This window comes from Apis laboriosa, unplaced genomic scaffold, assembly GCF_014066325.1.
Source record: "Apis laboriosa isolate Shangri-la unplaced genomic scaffold, ASM1406632v1 scaffold11_cov152, whole genome shotgun sequence".
Lineage (NCBI taxonomy): Eukaryota > Metazoa > Arthropoda > Insecta > Hymenoptera > Apidae > Apis > Apis laboriosa.
In genome coordinates, this window is record NW_025221020.1 from 1165357 (window position 1) to 1182984 (window position 17628).

A 17628-nucleotide genomic window follows, 5' to 3' on the forward strand; every position below is an offset into this window, starting at 1 on the left:
GTCAGCGAGCGAGCGTAACGGTGAATTAACGGCTAAAAGAATGGGTTGTCTCGTTGCAGATGCTGCCCTCGCTATACCTTCCTCGCCCGTATCTGGTCGACGAGATTGCGCTCCGATTATGGTGAGTAAGCGCGCCTTCCTTTCCGTTTCCTATCAATTATTTATGACTCCGCGCGCCACGCCATCCCACCACTCTGATCCGATCAAGGACGACGACTCGCGATCGGGAGTAGGGAGTCCCTGTTTTTCACCGAATTTCCATTAACCCCATTAACTTTTAGCGGATACTTTTAGCACAGCCGATCGCTCTAAAAAAAAAAAATATTTTACTAAAATCAAATCATAATACTAGACAACGTAAAAGAAGTGAGAAAGTAACGTGTAACGAAGCGTAAACGTAACGTAAGTTGTTATTACAAAAATCTAAAATCTCAAAACTTCATCACTGTATTCGTCAACATTTTTATTCAACGCGCCTTTTTCTTCAGGAACTGGAAGAAATAGAAGACTTATTCGTATTAGAGAAAATTCGTAAAAATATAGTTTGAAAAAGATTCGAATAAATGAGACTAAAATAGAATAAGAAATAAAAACATGCAAGAAAATAAATATATACATTCTAATATTAAATTATATTACCAAAGTGATATTCTATTTCAAAACATTTTTCTTATTGTATTTATTTTATTTTTATTTCATTTGGTATATAAACCGCACCTGTAGTTAAGTCTTACGTTCTTCTTATGCTCTTTTTCTATTCCCTTGGATTATCATGCACGAGACGAAGAGAAACGATATCGTAAAAATTAATGGCGGGTTTCGTTTGCGCCCGAAGACGCGCGTATCCTATTTCACGAACGAGAGAGAGAGAGAGAGAGAGAGAGAGAGAGAGAGAGAGAGAGAGAGAGAAGCGCGTTCGAGGATAGATAAGGAACTCGTGGAACCGTGAATACCGCGGCGTAGATCGCGATCGAAATAGTTGGCCGCGCGATTTTCCTCCTCTCGATTCACCGTTACCCGTTACCTTCTCCAGATGCCGAGAGAAAGAACGGAAGGCCTCTGATCTCGGCCATCGTCCAATTAAAAGAGCCGGGAGAAAAATCGAGGCATTTGCCTGGAAGAACGGGAAGATCGGTACGATAGCGGTGCGCGTTTGTCGCGGCCAACATCCTGTCGCGAACTCGAGCACGCCTCGACACGGATTGGTGGTACGCGCGTTGCGCGCTGCTTGTACGCACGGTACAGTTACGCCGCCAATATATATATATATAAATATATATATAAATATATATACCGTTCACCCGTGAAAATATCCGATTCGTCTAACTCGTGTTCGTGATCCAAGAGCGTCTGAAAGATTATCGATAGAATATCGTTGATAAGATAAGCGATATCACAGTCGGCGATTCGAGTTAAAGAATAATATATATATATATTTGGATGAGGCGCGAAGAGAGTGAAATTTCGTCCAGAGTCGAAAATCGAGTTCGAGTCGAAAGCGAAAGCGACCGTTAATTTGTTCGCTTTTGAAGCGAGAGGAAGAGGTTGAAACTCGAAACTCTTCTCCCGAGGCATAGAAATAGCGATTAGAAAGATCGATCGAGATTTTTAAGCTATGAAACGCGAATTCGTTGATAAAAGCAAAGGATTTTTTTTAGTCCATTACACGCGGTCTCTTGATAATTCGAATGATTCGATTCCATCGATCTTGCATTCGATCGAAGTTCGATTCGAAGGGGAATGCGATCTTCGTCGATCGATAGTGGCGAAAAAGATAGGCGCGGTTGGAAAAGATATCGCGTCCACGTTTTCCCTTGGAAACGTCCTCCTCGATCTTTCGCGATCGAAACGCCCGGAGAAACGAGCCATTCCTCGTCTTCGGGACAAAGTTGGGCGATCGAGAGAATCGTGACTCGAGCCTGATCATCCTCCAGATTTATGTACGTTCTCGCGCACAATCGACATCGTGCCTCGTCGAGATAAGATCGAAGAGACGCTTTTCCTCGGATAAAATCCCACGAAGAGGAAAGCGGAACGAATCGAAAATCGATTCATCCCTCCTCGATTTCATCCTTCCCTTCCACGCGTAGAATTCGCAGAGATAAGATCGAGAAGCGCCTCTCTTTTTCGAAGGAATCGTGACTCGTGCACGATCATCCTTCGAAAATCACGGATAAACGTGGAGAAAGATAAGCATCTTGGAACATACACGGACTCTCGATTCCAATCGCCTATCCGTAACGGTCGGGCGTAACGAGTGTGCGCTGGCCTCCCCGACCAGCGCCTGTCGTTGCGCGGCAGCAACGTGACCCGTAAAGTTGGCCGGTTAACTCGCTTTCGTCCGAAAGGACATTCCCAAGGTTCGTCGCGGGGACGAAGGTGGAGGAAGAGAAGAAGGAGGGGGAGGAGAAGACACCGTGGCGGAACTAGCTAGCTTCGATAGCTTCGATTCGTGGCAAGGATCGATGGAGAGCGAGCGCGGACTCGTTACGGGGCCTCGTGACTCAGCCGAGTGGAATTTCGCGACACGCGATACGACCGGCCTCTAGCGGCGGTTTATTAACGCGGCGCGGCCAATTCCGAGCACGGGCGAGCATTAGAAATCCTCCGTGGGCCGGGCGCGCGCGCACGCCCGACCGTGAAAGGATTTCAACTGCAACGCGCGCACGTTCGGTCACGGAATCTCGTCTGGCAACGATACACGCGCGCGCGCGCGCGCACCTTCTTTTATTCCTCTAGAGAGAATACGTACGTATATATATATATATATATATATATATGTATGGAGGAAAATTCTCTGTATTATATTTATCGATCCCCTGGCTACGAGGAAGAGAGAGCGTATCGTATACGCTAGAGGTAAGAGAGAAAACCGGTCCTTTATAATTAGAGGATCGAGCATGGTAAAGCCGCGCACTCCGAATAAACCGGCGAGCGCGATTTCGGTCTTTTGCCGATCCCTTAATCGCCGCCTCTGCTGGCTTGCGAAACGACTTATCTACAGTGGGTAACGAAAGTATTCGAACGCTTACGTTTGCAATTTTTGATGAACGAAATATATAGGTTAAAGAAACTTGTTTAATACAATGAGGGGTGTGTAATAGGAGGGAAATCTCAAGATTATGTCAGCAAAATTTGAAAATGATTCATCGATTTATGCGGTAGTTATAATACGTTTATTATATACAGGCACATTTAACATAAATATTTCGTTGGACCACCTTTGGTGGTGATAATTTGTCTCGGTCGACTGGTTTCATATTGCGAACCAGTAATTTTGTAAAATTACGATCGATGGAATTCCATATTTCTATAATTTTTTCTTTAAACGAAGATATTCGAAATTTGTTTAATTTTTTGCCCATTTTCCATGGGATTTATATCTGGACTCTGCAGTCGAGTATTTAACATATGGGATATATCGTATACGATCCATTCTTTCTGTCTTGTCGAAAGTACAAGTCTTCCAACAATCTCAACTTGTGGCCATTATCTTTGAGGTTGTTCTTTAGAATATGTAGATATTTATATATTTATCGAGTATTCCGTCGTTAAATACTAAATTCCCTATAACTGCCATGCAGTCCAACACCATGACCACTGTGTTTTACCGTTCAACATACATTTTGATCTTCTCCATACGTAATTTCTCTCATTCGAATTAAAAATATTAAACTTAGATTCATCGAAGAATATCATTTTTTCCCAAAAAGCATTATCTTCCAAATTACAAATATTTTTGCAAAAGTCAATCTCTTCTTTTGATTTTGCTTATTGACGTACAGTTTTCTTCTTGATATCTACTCTATCATGAAAATTATCATTTTACCAGACTCGTCGACATAATTGACGATAAACATCTTTTAGTTTTCAATTTTCTTAATCGATCCGAATGAGTTTTATTCACAACCGTTTCTTTAATTTTTGTTTTTTTTTATAATGTACCATAGATTTACAGTTTTTTCTATCTCGCTATACGATTTCCTTATACAGCCAAAGGATAGTTTCTCTTCGCATTTTCCAATTCATTCTTAATATTATACCGCACACTTTTACTATTACGTAAAAATCCTCTCGCTTAGTACCAGCGTTTACATTTCTGACTGTAAAATGTATAAAAACTACCAACAACGTATTCGACACTTTTGCAACCTATTACTACCCCGTATATATAATTTATTATAACTGCTATAAATCGGTGAATCATTTTCAAATTTTGCCAATATAATCTTCCTCCTACTATATACTTGGCGGCGATTTTTCCGAGAGGGGAGGGGTATTCGAATTATTCGGATTAAAAGGCGCGCGTGAAGGAAGGAAACGTCGTCAATCGAGCGACGGATCCTGTATCCACGCAGGAGGATTTGATACGATTTGAACGCGTTTGCTCGTCGGGGAGGGGGAAATGAAAGGTATTGCGAACAATTGATTAATTCGCTGGATTCACCGATAATTGCTACCGTAACCAACGAGACAACGAAATATTGTTCGACAATTAGATTTCGCGGTGGAGAGAAAGAGAAAGAGGAGATCGATGTCCGAGCTTGGTGTCGAAAATCAATCGAGGGAATGGAACAGCGTTGTTCCCGGCCCGTGTGAGAGCATATGTATATATATATATATATATATATATATATATATATATTTTTTTTCTTCGTCCCTTTTTTTTTACCGGCAACACTCTAATCCTAACGCCGCGGATCAAAGAGGCCTCGAGATCCGCCTGGCTCATCGCTCATAATGACGCCTCGATGCCTGGAATTATCGCAGATGGACGAGAGATTCCATCGCCACCGATCGACGAAATTTGCCGCCCCGCAGTTTTGGGCAGCTCGGGGGGACGAAGAGAGAAGGATAAAAAGAAGAAGGGAAAGAGAGGAGGATCAGGCCCTTTCTGCTCGGCCTCAGATCCTTCTTCTTTCTCGTCGCTGCTTCGCTCGAGGAGCATCGATCGACGCCCTGTGAGAAAATTGAAAATAAAAATAAAAGAGTTAAGGAGAGAGAGAGAGAGATACACAGATGGTGGGAAAGCGAGAAGGACACTAGAAAGGAGGCGTAAGGAAGAATTTTAAAAATTTTATTTATCGCATAATTGGATCGAAATTTGGGTTATATCAGTATACTTTTCTTTATGCAAGGTATTGGAAAAATGATCAAATTGTATCGGTATGAGTAAAAATAAATAATTTGGGTTACATCAGTATGCTTCCAAATTTCTTTATGCAAGATAGTGGAAAAATGATCAAATTGCATCGGTATAAGTAAAAATAAATAATTTGAGTTACATTAGTATTCGTGCTTGCGAATTTCGATTTTGCAAATTTTTTTACGCAAAGTATTGGAAAAATGATCAAATCGTGTGACTAAAAATAAATAATTTGAATTACATCAGTATACTTCCAAATTTCGATTTTGCAAATTTCTTTACACAAGATATTGGAAAAATGATCAAATTTCATTAATATGAATAAAAATAAATAATTTGGGTTACATTAGTATTCGTGCTTGCGAATTTCGATTTTGCAAATTTCTTTACGCAAAATATTGGAAAAACTGCGCCAATATGAATAAAAATTAAGAAAAAGAATATCGTGTAAATTTTTTTTTTTTTTTTTTTTTTTTTTTTTTCAAAANNNGCTAAAGTACAGAGTTGTTGGTACATTGGCGACGATATATTTAATGAAATCTAAAGCACCTTGTTTACTATTTGGCGTTCGAAAACGTTCGAATTCGCGGGAAAAACCGATGGAAAGGATGGATGGTGCGTTCTGTCTTCCTGAAAGCGAGACAAAGACGAAATTCGGGGAGACGATAAATTCAGTTTCGCCAAATGGAGACATAAATCTTCTCTTCAAAACGCTATGGTTTTCTTATTTTTACTCGTAGTTCACATACGTACATATAATCGTATCGAACAAGAAAGAAGAAGAATTTCTCTTTTCCCTTTCACTTTTTCCCGGATCCCCGAATTGATCGTTTCAATTTTCGCACGAATTCCAGCCATGCTTTTCGCCAAATTGCTCGCATCGAATTTTCGTTTATCCAATGATTGAAAAAGTAGGATCGACATCGAAAAGTCCAATTTAATATTACATACAATTTATTATTATATATACAATATTATTATATACAATATTACAATTTAATATTAATATAACTTCACTTGCTTTAAAATTTAAAGATACTTGTGGTTCCATATTTGAAGAACATATTATAAATCATAATAAAGATGCTGAAGGTATACAATTAATTATTCCTTTATTAAACGTCTATTAATCTTTTTATAAGAGATATGTTAACTTTTTTCCCCCTTTCTTCCACGATCTTAATAACTTTCGACCGAATTCGAATCACTTTGTGGCGCGTTTTTCTGTACATAGACTTTAATATTCGACAAATTTCCCTTCTTAAATAATAAAATTCCACAAATTAATATTTTTAAAATGATTTAAAATAAATTTTTATTCATATCATTGATTTCACAAATCAATATTTTAATTAAGCTATTTAAATAAATAAAATATAATTTTAAAAATATTAAATTTAATGGAATAATTCAATGTATTAATAAAATAAAATATTCAACCATTATTAATTTTAAATCTAATATAAATTTTACCATGATCAATTACTATAAATGAATAAATCGAATAAATAAATCTAAATAAACAATATAAAAATTAATACTAAATTACTACTAAATATTTACTTACTTACTAAATATTACTATACTAAATATTTACTTGCTAAATATTTTAAATCAAGATACTAAATCAAAAAAAAAATTTAATATTAATTATTAATATAATTAATATAATTAATATAATTAATTTAAATTTAATATTACATACAATTTATTATTATATATACAATATTATTATATACAATATTACAATTTAATATTAATATAACTTCACTTGCTTTAAAATTTAAAGATACTGGTGGTTCCATATTTGAAGAACATATTACAAATCATAATAAAGATGCTGAAGGTATACAATTAATTATTCCTTTATTAAACGTCTATTAATCTTTTTATAAATTATATTTACTAAAAAAAAATAATCTCGAAGATCCTAATCCATGATTATTATCAAATAACTACCAATTAATCTCAACTTTATAAAACTTACCATTCTTATAATTATTAATCCTATATGTACAATTGATGAAGTTGCAATAATTTTATATTATATTCAGATAATAATAATTATAATTATATTCAAATAAACATAATAATCTTAAAATTCCAAATGAATTAATTAAAATTTTTTTCCAAATTATTAATCGTAACATTCCATATCCAATAATAATAATTATACTCAAATAAACATAATAATCTTAAAATTAAAATTCCAAATGAATTAATTAGAATTAAAATTTTTCCCCAAATTATTAATCGTAACATTCCATATCAAATAATAATAATTATATTCAAATAAACATAATTAATCTTAAAATTAAAATTCCAAATGAATTAATTAAAAATTATTATTATATATATATAATTATTATATTATATTATTATATACATAATTATATTAAATGAATTAATTAAAAATTTTTCCCCAAATTATTAATCGTAACATATCCTCCCAAGATACGTAAAACATTAAAATAATAAAAAGTTTCACACGTTAAATCATTTTAAGCATTAGCTAAGAAATTCAATGAAGTTGTTGATTGGTTCGAAAAAGATTAAGATTCTTTCCTTCCTTTTAAAAGCTACGATCTCGTTTCCTCGCGCGAATCGGATTCGGCGGAAGTTTCGAGCGAAGGTTGGCGCGTACCGTTGGCGCGCGATAACCGGTAACAGGCCGGCAACAGTAACAGTAACAGCGTAACTGACCTACAGACTGCTTCCACACCTGGGTGCACCTCCCCCCGCGCTCTCCTTCCCTCCTTCCCTTCCGAGTTGGAAACTGTATCGTCCCTTCGACGAGACGGAAAAGAGTCAAGAATTTTTTAAATCTCCTCGAAAATAGAGAGGAATAACTCGACGCCCCCGTTTAAAGAGGAGAAATCTTGGCGATCGGCGAGTTTTCCTCCTCCGAATTCCTGGAAATTCTAATTAACCGGCGGAGCGTGGCGAAACTCTCGATCCTCTGGTTGGTTCTCACACTGGGGGAAACGCGCGGGATTCCCACAAGGTTGGAAGGAAAATGCAATCGCCCGAGTGGAAAGGGATTGCGAGATTTTCCCTTTCTCTTCGAATTCGAAGGATCGTGCTCGGTTCAACACTCGGTAAGAAAGAGTTCGAATCCGATCGAAAGCTCCCTCCTTTCGTTCGATATACTTTCCAGAAACTTTAGGCGCGTTTTCATTAGGCCTGTTTAATTATTCGCACCAAGCCTCTTTTTTTTCAAACCTCGGGACAAATATCCGTCCATTCTCCAGACAATTACCGATTTTAAGATCGGTAAGTTGAGGATAGACGAAGCGAAACGAAAAATCGAAAAAGAATGAATGGAAATCGGAAATTTCGAAAGATCGAGGCAATTTCGATTTTAAGATCGGTAGTCGAGGATAGACGAAGGGCGCGAGCGAAACGAAAAATCGAAAAAGAAATGAATGAAAATCGGAAATTTCGAAAGATCGAGGAAGTTCGAGAGATCCAGAGAAGGCATTTCGATTTTAAGATCGGATAAATGAAGGACACGAGCGAAACGAAAAATCGAAAAAGAATGAATGGAAATCGAAAATTTCGAAAGATCGAGGCAATTTCGATTTTAAGATCGGTAGTCGAGGATAGACGAAGGACGCGAGCGAAACGAAAAATCGAAAAAGAAATGAATGAAAATCGGAAATTTCGAAAGATCGAGAAAGTTCGAGAGATCCAGAGGAGGCATTTCGATTTTAAGATCGGATAAATGAAGGACGCGAACAAAACGAAAGATTGAAAAAGAATGAATGGAAATCGGAAATTTCAAAAGATCGAGGAAGTTTATTCGAGAGATCCAGAGAAGGCATTTCGATTTTTAGATCGGATAAAGGAAAAGCGCGAATGAAACAAATAAAGAATCGAAAAAAAATGAATAGAAATCGGAAATTTCGAAAGATCGAGGAAGTTCGAGAGATCCAGAGGCAATTTCGATTTTAAGATCGGATAAAGGAAGGGCGAACGAAAGATCGAAAACGGAGGACAAAAGAATGAATGGAAATCGGAAATTTCGAAAAATCGAGAAAGTTGATTCGAGAGACCCAAAGGAGGCATTTCGATTTTAAAATCGGATAAACGAAGGACGTGAATGAAACGAATGAAGAATCGAAAAAGAACGAATGGAAATTGGAAATTTCGAAAAATCGAGGAAGTTGATTCCAAAGATCCAGAGGATGCAATTTCGATTTTAAGATCTGTAATCGAGGATAGACGAAGCGAAACGAAAGATCGAAAACGAAGGACGAAAGAATGAATGTAAATCGGAAATTTCGAAAGATCGAGGAACGAGATTCGGGAACGAGAGTGGAGGGGGGAATTTCTCCAGAAAATAGAGAAAAAATATGAATGCCACGAATTTTTTCTACGATTCAACTACGAGCCAAGGAAGGAGGAACGATTCGCGCCTCGATATATGCAAGCGTCCGCTCATCTGCTTTCAGGCCGCGCGAAGATGGACGACTGGCGTGGAGGGGGGGGGGGGATATCGACGACTTCCTCTTTCTCACGTTTGACTAGGCGGGTACGACGGGATGACGGCGTTGTTCGCGAAGACACGGCCGTTTTTCTTCGTATGCATTCCACGCGTCCCCTGTACGTGACATAATCGGCACGACACGCGTGTACAACGGTGCCATTATTCGCGAACAATGGGACAAGCCGCGAGTACGTACGCGAGGCGGCGGCTCGGTTTCGAAATTCCCCCCTCCCCTCCCGCTCCCCGAATCGACTTCCTCGATCTTTCGAAATTTCGGATTTCCATTCGTTCTTTTTCGATCCTTTTCGATCCTTCATTCGTTTTCGATCTTTCGTTTCGCTGGCGCCCTTCGTCTATCCTCGACTACCGATCTTAAAATTTAAGTTCGAATGGCGATTTTGGATCGATGCGGCAATATTTATTTCTGTTCGATATATTTTTTTAAAATATCCTGATAGATTTCTAATAATTCTTACGATATGATTTTATAGAGCGTGGAATAATGCGATGTAGATAAAGATAGGATTTTCTTATCTCGAAAGATAGATCTGTATCTACGGCGTTAGTTCGATAATCGTCGATATAAAAATTTTTATATTATGTAATATTATGTATTATATTTATGTAAAAAGTTTTTGATTAGGATAAAATTATCTTCTTTTTCCACAGTTCGAACTTATACATACGAGGAGATTTAATTTTTTAAAGAACGAATTTAAATTTCTTTTTTTTTTTTTTTTGATTTTCGAGACATATACGGAACAGATAAATTTCAGTGGATTGAATCGACGTATATCGACTCTTTTCGATCGTGGCGACGAATATTCTCTTTCACGATATTTCACAATGCAAAGTGGCCCGATGACCCAGACACGTCGACCAAATTTCTGTCGCGCAATTACTAGAGATAAATCCTTCCCTTCCTCTTTCTTCTTTACTCTCATAAAGGCAGAGATCCTCCAAGCGGAAATCCTGGGAATATTGGAAGAACTCGACCCGTTTCCTTTTCGAGCGGAAATACTCCGAGACTCGAGGAAACACTGTTCTCTCTTTCCTCCCTCCTTTTTCCAGAATTGATCTTCGAAAAAAGGGAATTGAAATTTGCACAGATCGATTTTTCTTTTCGACTACGTATGTATGCACGAAAGAACGCACGAAAGGCGTTGGAAACTGAGACGAAGAGAGAGAGAGAGAGAGAGAGAGAGAGAGAGAGAGAGAGAGAGAGAGAGAGAGGCGTGACACGTCTCGATCGACAGAAAGAATCTCGTCCTCCGCGATCCGGAAACGCCGTCACTAACGACTCTATGTCACGGAAGGTGGAAGAAAAGAAGAAAGGAGTGGAACCCCTTCCGGGAGGGTCACCGTCGGATCGAGCAGATCTAATTGAAAGCGCACGGTTCTCGAGATAGGCTCTTTGCCGCCAAGTCGAGTTCTTTCGCTCCATCCTTCTTCCAAGTTTTCCTCCACGGAGTGCGCGCCATCTATCGTTCAGGGAGAGCCACACTCGGTCGAATACTCGTGTCTTCCAATTGGCGCACGGTGGTTGGAATAATAGGAGTTTGTGACTGGGACAAAGTTATGTTCTTTTTTCACGGTTCGAGCTTATGTGCGAGGAAATTTAATTTCTTAGAGGACGATACCGCTTTTTGTTGTATTATTTATCTCTCGTAAAGAATATGAGTAAATGTATTAACAGTTTCGTTGGAATAATAGGAGTTTGTGATTGGGAAAATTATGTTCTATTTCTAGTTCTTTTTCTCAGTTCGAGCTTATATACGAGGAGATTTAATTTTTACCGTAATTTTTGTTGTAATTATTTATCTCTCGTAAAGAATATGAGTAAATGTATTTGTTGTAATAATAGGAGTTTGTGTTCTTTTTCCACAATTCGAACTTATTTATTTAATTTTTACCGCTTTTTGTTGTAATTTGTTATCTCTTATAAAAATATAAATAAATGTATTAACCCTTTTGTTAGAATAATAGGAGCTTGTGATTGGATTCTTTTTCCAAAATTATGTTCTTTTTCGAGGAAATTTAATTTTTAGAGGACGATATCGTTTTTTGTTGTAATTATTTATCTCTCATAAAAATATGAGTACATGTTTTAATCCTTTCGTTGGAATAATAGAAACTTGTGATTGGATTCTTTTTTCACAATTATGTTCTTTTTCGAGCTTATACGAGGAATAATAAGAGTTTGTGATTGGGACAAAATTATATTCTTCTTTGAGCTTACATACGATTTAATTTTTAGAGAACAATAGTTTTTTGTACCGTTTGTTGTATTATTTATTTCTCGTAAAGAATACGAGTAAATGTATTAACTTTCGTTACTACGAGCGACTATAGTCGCTCTACATGAGATGCCATTGACGAGCTATTGTATATCAAGTATCTTTCTCTGGAAATGTAATGGAAATGTATTGGTATTTTGTTTTCATTATTTGTTTCTTACACGCGATACCATCATTAAAAATTATTATTATCATATTATTAAATTCTGTAATGTTATTTGATTCCAAAGTATAATTAAATGTGAATGTGTTTAGAATTATAAATATCCCTGGGCAGTGAAAACAATAAATAAAATGTAAAACGGATTTAGTTGATTGAATATATTTAATTAATTACACGTAATTGCACGTGTCTGTTTAAACAAAACATTTAAAAATATATGTATCGAAGAAAAATAAATAGGTATCAACTATATGAAATAGTGTTGAAAATAAAATTTCAATGAACTTTAAATTCTATAACAACTCCGTTTCGAGAAAAGTTTTTTTTTTTTTCAATAAACGAAACACCGAAGATTGCAATAAATGCGGCCGCTGAAGGGTTAAGTTAAAGATCTGGAAAGCGTTAGAAAAACCATGCCCGCTCGTAAATTATCGTTAGGCTGTTGGAGGTACTCGAAGGTTGAAGATAAAGACCAGGATCGCAAATCCTCTTCTTAAAGCTCGATCGGTAAAAATTTGGAACAAAAATCTCTGAAATCACATCCTTGGCGGTGGCACACAGTCTTTCTCGATGGTCGAGTTCTGATTAACGAGCACTTTCTCTCTCTCACTCAGAAACGCGTGTCGGTCACAATTCTCTTCAGACATCCGCCAAATTTACGTAGCTAGACTCATCAACGCGACGAGTTAATAACGCCAGCCTTTCTTCTCTCCCTCCCTCTCTCTCAATATCGTCGTCTTCCTTGGTAAGATCGATAACCGTGATCGAGGGGCGTGTCTACCTGAAACCGAAGCCAATTACCAATTTCCCTATCCTAGGAAAGATGGATAGATCGATAGAAGCGACATCTACAAAAATTCCATCTCTATGAGAAAAATGACACAATTCGTGTATAAATCGTTTCAATCGTTCTCTTTTCGAAACAAGATTTCGAACGTCTACTTACGGCAAAGGTTTTTCGTTCCTTCGTGTCGGTTCGATCGATTAAAATGATTCGATACGATTTATATAAAATTACGCGCGTAACGAGTATACCGTGTTCACACCGCGATAACACCCGTGGCAATCGTCGAGTGTGATCCGGTGTGACTATCGTTAATTAATACGTAATCTACGCGTTACGAACATGATCAACTCGAGTCACGCGATATAGATATATCGTTTGCTGGCATATCGACGTCGAGTTACGTGTCCTTTTTCGGTTCTCACCGTTCGAAATTTCCAAACTAATTTCCAAGATAAATCGAACGGAACGACTTCTCTCGTCAATTGGAGGAGAGAGAGAGGAGGGGGCGACGTCTCTATAAATTCTTGCTCCTAATCGAGATTAAGAATGAAATCTCGAATCTTGCTTTTAATCTTGGAGAAGAGCAAATGTTTCGTCTCTCTTCGAATTCCATCCGTCGCGATTTCGTTTCGAGAAAAGTTTGCCCCGAAAAAGTTTTTTGGCCAAGAATTCGTCGTCCAATCCTCCGGAGAGACGAGAAGAAGTTTCCTGCTGCGACTCTATACGAGTTTCCGAGCTCGTCCTCAGTGACAACGCGGACAGCGCTTCCTCCACTCGCGTTTATTTACGGAACTATATCGCGCACATGCACCACCAAACTCGAGGGAACTCGAGTTCTCCCCTCTCCTTCCCCCTTCTCTTCTCTCTCGCGTTAAATTTCCAGTCCACTTTCGATTTCTAAAATCCATTAGGGCTTCTTTGGTCAGCCCAAGTCAGAAATCTAATCAAATCTCTAACTGGAATCAATTGGAATGAAAAGACGGAGGAGAGGCCGATCAAACGGCAACAGAGTTTAGTTGCTCGAACGTTGTTAACGATGTTAACGGAAGACGAGACTAAATCAAGTTGGCGGAGCGTGCCGGTGTTGCACGGTGGAAGATCGAGCGGGCTTCGATATCGATTCGTTATATCCGAGAGAGGATTACTCGCGTCGTGGCAACTCCGCTTTCGGTCTCCATTAGAATTACGGTTGAACTACGGAGAGACGCGTCGCCTTATTCTCCGCACTGCGGATCCGAGAGAGAGAGAGAAGTAATCTAACGGAAAAAGTAGGTGTTTCCACCTACCGTTGGCCACGTGCCAAAAAATACACAAGTCGATAAAGTCGCGAGAAGTAAGCCATCGTTGCTCCGACTCCCAAGATCGATCGAGCAATCGTGTTTATTATTATTGAACGGTACGTTGATTTATTGGATTCTTTATTGAGCCGGTTGGAGTCTGTTCGCCATCGTTGTTGATAAAGAATGTAATTTAAATTCTGTTTTTCTTTCTTTTTCAAATAAAAATCCGTACGAATTATTTTTGTTTCCGGTTGCTAGGCGAAAATTCTAATCTTCTTATTTTTGGGTCTCGTAGAATGACCGTTCTCTAACTCTTCGTTCGAGAACATTTTGTGAATCGTGATTCTCTTCGTTCGTTCGCAAACCTTCTTTTTAAAGGGAATCAAAAATTATTCCATAAATATATTACTGAAGCTAGATAAACGCATTTACTGGAATTTTTGATTGGAAAAAGCAAACCACGAACTCAGAATTCGCTTTAACAATTCGATTTGAATCAAGGCATAAATAATTGGCCGAGGCTGTGCGTTACAGTCGGAGATCTGCAGTGCGGATGTATAGTCGGGGAGTGTCGCGTGCCTGTGTAGGCAAATACGTGCCAGAAATAAATAGATCGACGCGTGCCAGTTTCGATCGATCGAACGAGACCCGATCCGTTCCTTCTCCTACTTCCACGACCATCTCTTCTCCTTCTTCTCCTTCGAAAAAAAAAAAGAGATGGAATTTCTCGCTCACTTCTCTCGATCCAGCGAGAGAAGATAGGCAAACGTCGACGTTGCATTTTACGGTCCTTCCCCTTTCCGCTCCTCTTTCCCCTCGTCTCCTCTGGAATCCGAATATCGAAATGAAAATCCAATATCGCGGAAAAATTCTCCCGAATCAAAGATGTTGAAAAAATGGCGTTAGGCTTCCCTTTTGTGGAAGAAAGATTGATTTGTCGAACGAAAGTGAATAATTCGCTTATTATTTATAAGAAATTTCGATGAGTGGATATTAAGAAAAATAATAATAATAAGAAGGAGAAGAGGAGCTCGGGTTAAAGGTTTGACTCTTACGATCGTCGAATCCTCGTTTGCCCGCTTAATTAAAAAGGGGGCTCTTCGAAATTGCCCCTTCTCCCCTTCTTCTCTCGATTCTCCCTCGATTCTCAAGGAGGAGGCAAAGGTCAGGGAAGGCTCGTAGTCGGAGAGAATTAATTTTTTCGAAGGAGGGGAAAAGGAATTTCCTCCGTAATCCTGGGAGGAAAATCCTAGTGGGGCGAAATAAAAGTGATAAAAGTGACTGTAATAAAGAGACGAAAGAAAGTGAACGAGGGAAAGAAAATTCGAAAATTTCGACGATACTTTTCGAATCGATGGATCCGAAACGGAAGATAAAGAGAAGCTTTAAAACTTAAACTCGAGGATCACGAATGTTTGGCAGCGAAGATCCTCTCTTCCCCCCCTCCTGCTTGGAAAAAGGAGAAGCAAGACGATGAAGACGACAGTCGAGCGAGACGAAACGAAGGGGATTAAAAGATTTGGGGAGGGGGAGAAGGAAAATGGTGGAAGGGGCGAAAAGTGGGGAAGGATTGGTGGAACAGGTGGAGGAGAATCGAGACGAGGCGAGCGTTTAAAAAGAACCAGCGAAGAGGTAAAGAAGAAAAGGGGGAGGGAAATAAAGCCAGGGCCGCAAAAAGGCGAATATAAGAAAAAGAAGAAAAAGATACGTTTGCGTGCCAGTGTATCAGTGGGTCTTGGCCTATCCTCCTCCAACGAGCTTCCAACGATCGATTACGATACTTTTTCTTCCTTCTTCTCCTTGTTCTCGCGAAACAACCCGTCACGATACACGAACAAATTACTCGCATTTATATTTCTCACGCTCCTAGTTTAACCGTGTTTACCCCGCGAATCCTTTTCTCTTCCGGAGAAAAAAAGAAATAGAAAAAAAGGAAAGAGATTTACGTTTACCTCACCTTATCTTAGTAAAGAGTGGTTGGAGAGAAACGATAGGAGAATATCGATTCGAGTGTCGGACGAGTGGAGGATAATAGGAGGGGGGGGGGAGTTAATGCGCGCATTTTTAATACACGCTTGATGGATCGCGTGGCGGAACGGCGACAGCTCCGATTTCTGGCCAAACCACTCTCCCCTTCTTCTTCTTCTTCTTCTCACGCTTCCAAATTTCAAGGCCGAGTGCACCGTCGCTCTCCCGTAACCACCAGTTATACCTCCGCCAGTATTTCTCGCGTGCTAAAAAGAGTCTCTAGCGGCGTATCTAAACATCCTTCCATCTCTTTCCTTTCTCTCTCTCTCCTTTTTTAAATCTTAATCAAGGATCACCCCGATTACCTCGATCGACCATCGCCTCGCGTGCTAATCTCCATCCAGAGGGGCAGAGAAAGGCAAATTTCTCCGAGATTTCGCGGGGACGAAGGTGCGATCATCTTAAGATCGCAAGTTTTGGGGAGGTGAGAGGAGAGAAGAGCGGTCCATTGTGGCGGCGCGGCGGTGCGGTGCAGTGAACCCAGGGCCGTATCGATTCGGCGGCCGCCACTTTCGACGCCGGTTCGACGCCCCGACGACGCCCCCCGTCGAACGCGTTACGCACGGCCTCCGTTGGATAATTGCCCCTCCCCCTTCGCCTCGAGACGTTTCCGTCTCGTGGAGCCCCCTCGAAGAGGAGGATGGCCGGCCAGGTGCTCCTACGTCGAAAGGTGGAAAAGATTGGCGGCGGCGGAAATACGCTGCGCCCGATCGAAGCTCGGGCGAAAGCGCTCCCCCCTCCCCCTCCTCTCCGGCCGCCGAGCTCGCGTTGTTGCAGCGGCGAGCGGGGGGGAGGGGGGAGGGAAGCAGCAACGGGCACCCCGCTGCCACACTGACTCTGATATACCCGCTGAGATATCCGAGCGAAGATTTAGTGCATCCTTTTGCCAGCTGCCCCGCAGAAAATCTCTAGCCAGGGATCGCGCCTCCCCTCCCCCCCCTCCCCCCTCCCCCCTCCCCCCTCCTCTCTCCCCTTACAACCGATCGAAATGTTTCTCCTGTCCTTGAAACGAGCACCGGCGCAGCGTATTGGAAAAACAACCGATCGATCCCTCCCTCTAACGATACTACTTCCCCTCTTCTCATCCTTCTTATTCCTTATTCTTTATTCTTATTCTTATTCTTAAGGGAGGATTCGATCGTCGTTTCTTCGTTCGAAGAAAGAATGAAATTTTTAGGAGAGGACGGTCAATCGTTGGATTGAAAGATCGATGACTCGATGATGATTTCGGATTCGGATCGGGTTGTAAAGTGAAGTGAGTTAGAAGTGGAAAGAGGAGGGGGAGGGGGAGAAAGAGGGAAGGATGAGGAGAAGAGGAAGAGGAGGAGGAGGAGAGTTCCGGTGGATGGATAACACTGGCTCGCCGACGCGACGTTTTACAACCGAGAAGAGGGGCCCACGCAGGATTTATTGGCCGGAGAGAGAGAGAGAGAGAGAG

The 17628-nt window shown here is 39.9% G+C and overlaps 1 protein-coding gene across 7 annotated transcripts in view; it reads left to right on the forward strand.

Moving 5' to 3' along the window:
* Positions 1 to 17628, forward strand: part of LOC122717725 (protein shank) — a 116802-nt gene that overhangs the window by 42198 nt on the left and 56976 nt on the right. For 6 of the 7 annotated variants that reach the window (XM_043942065.1, XM_043942086.1, XM_043942095.1 and 3 more), the window contains exon 2: positions 60 to 121. The exons of the other annotated variant lie outside the window; for it this stretch is intronic. The gene's annotated coding sequence lies outside the window, so the exon portion shown is untranslated. The remainder of the gene's footprint in view (positions 1 to 59; positions 122 to 17628) is intronic. 7 annotated transcript variants of the gene reach the window in all.